At 47.4% G+C, this 2,500-nt stretch overlaps 1 protein-coding gene across 1 annotated transcript in view; it reads left to right on the forward strand.

The window, feature by feature from the left end:
* LOC307240658 (ankyrin repeat and SAM domain-containing protein 1A) overlaps positions 1-2,500 on the forward strand; it is a gene marked incomplete at its 5' end in the record, with an annotated part of 63,005 nt that overhangs the window by 41,825 nt on the left and 18,680 nt on the right. The gene's annotated exons all lie outside the window — the stretch shown is intronic.

Below are 2,500 nucleotides of genomic sequence, written 5' to 3' on the forward strand. Positions count from 1 at the left end.
TACGTCCATCGCTGGTCAGACGATGATGTGTGCATGTTTTTGGTGGGGGTCCTTACTGTTGTTAGATGGAGGAAACCCCATGTGAGCACGGGGAGAACATGCAAACTCCACACAGAAAGGCCCCTAATTGGGAGATAGCCCACTGGAGCACGGCGCCAACAGCGCTCCAAGCGGGAATCGACCCCAGGACCTTCTTGCTGTAATGCACTGTGCCACCGTGCCACACTCAGACCGGGTCAGAGCATCTCCAAAACTACAGGTCTTGTGAGGTGTTCCCAGTATGTGGGAATATCTGCATCCCTAGTACAGTATGCAGTGGTTAGGCCAAAAGTTGTCCAAGGAAGGACAACCGGTGAATCTGCGACAGGGTCATGGGCGCCCATGGGCTCACTGATGCGCATGGGGTGCGAAGTCTTGCCCGTCTGATCCCACAGAAGAGCTATTGTAGCACAAATTGCTGAAAAAGTTAATGCTGCTACGATAGAAAGGTGTCAGAACACACAGTGCATCGCAGCTTGCTGTGTATGGGGCTGTGTAGCCGCAGGGTCAGTGTCCACCACCCAAAGTGCTTACAATGGGCAATTGAGCGGCAGAACTGGACCATGGAGCAATGGAAGAAGGTGGCCTGGTCTGATCAATCACGTTTTCTTCTGCATCATGTGGATGGTCGGGGGCATGTGCGTTGTTTACCTGGGGAAGAGATGGCACCAAGACACACTATGGGAAGAAGGCTAGTCCGGCGGAGGCAGTGTGATATAGAGTATATTAGTGCCGAACAGCATATTGGATTTTGTTCATTGTTTCCTGTACCGCTGGGGTTCTGAGAGGGTTTGCGGATAAGATTGCAGATTTTACAGAAGCCAAGTTTAAAATCCTTCAACTTTCTTTCAGCGAGCAGCCACGGCCCCTGCCGCCGCACAGCTACGGAGAGCTAATTCCGTTGACAGAGTAAGATTACATTTTCACACAAATACCTTCTGGGCTACCTCTGCAGTCGGTTCTGTCCTCTTCCTTGAAGTAGGTGGGGTTCTTTCAGTTTTCAGTTGCCTTTTTGGAATGACAAAAAGCTTTTTGGGTTTTTGTTATTCGTTTTGGTTATTCCTCGCTTTACGCATGTCTAGAAAGGTTAGTTTTCCTATTTGTCTGCTACGCCCTGTAGGCCCCACCAAACCCTAAATTCAAACCCTCAGGGGACGGCAAACACGGGGTATTGCAATCGCTTTATGTGAATGGCTCAGACGAGTGCCGCGTGATGTCACTCGCCATCTTTTGATGGTAAGCGACATCACTCTGCCTGTTTTCACCCTGTAGATGGTGCCGTCCCTACAGTTTGAAGTTAGGGGATGGTCAAATAGATGCATGATTCCTCAAGGTTTCTCTCCCTCTCTCTCTCTCCCTCTCTCTCTCTCGGTAGCTCCTAACCTTCATGGGCTGATTGCCGCAGGACCCAGTGTTGGGTCAAGCAAAGATATGAGGTGTCTCACTTCTCGCTACATCTCAAATTTCAAATTATCATTAAGGATACTTTGTGCACATGAATAACTATTGCACTTGTTGAGAGCTTAATTATTGATATTGATCTAAACCCTGAACTGTGGTCTCAGCTGTAATACTGGGTCTGTCCACCAGGCAATAGGTGGCGCTGGAGGGGACGAGGGTATGGTTTCTTAACGGATCTTGCTCAACAACAGTGATTATCATATCTTTTTACCGTCTGTAGACTACTCCCGCATCTATCTCCCCATTTCTAGCACAATACACGCAACACATACACACACACACGCACACCATGGGATGAATCGGAGGAGGAAGCCGCGTCTCTGGTGTGTGACAAGTATAAATTCTACCGCTGCTTCAGTACGGCCATGAATCAGTGGCTGTGTGTGTGTGTGTGTGTGTGTGTGTGTGTGTGTGTGTGCGTGTGCGTGTGTGCGCGCGCACTATGCCAGGAGACGACTCAATAAGCATCATTATGTTGACAAGCATTGCACATGTGCTGTATAATGCATGATCTGTATCGAAGGAAGGCATGGTGGTTCTGGAAACTCTGGGCTTTTTTTTTTTTTTTTTTTTTTAACTTCCCCTTTCATCTCGTCTTCACTTTATCTTCTGCTACTTTAATGATCGATGGCGATGCTGACAACCCCGTCGCTGGCAGGGGCTTTATCACACGAGATAAAATGCAACGGGCCCCAACGTGTTTACCTCCAAAAGGAAAGTCTAGCCCGAATTGATTTTTGCGTAAGGATGTTGTCCGATAAGTATCGTGTTGATTCCAGGCACACTGTTGTCTAAAATAAATAAATGAATACACATATAAATAAATAAATGAAGTCTCTTGCCTCGGCGGTTTTTCAGAAATCAAATTGAATTGATACCCGGGGGGGCGTAAAGATGGTGTTGAGGCAGACACACGTAAAACAAATGCTTTTAATGACTTTCAAGTATTTCTTGTTTTTCTTGTCTTTTAAGACACGACCTCGTCCTGTTGCGGCCGTGA

This window comes from Zeus faber (genome assembly GCF_960531495.2).
Source record: "Zeus faber genome assembly, chromosome: 15".
NCBI classification, from domain to species: Eukaryota; Metazoa; Chordata; class Actinopteri; order Zeiformes; family Zeidae; genus Zeus; species Zeus faber.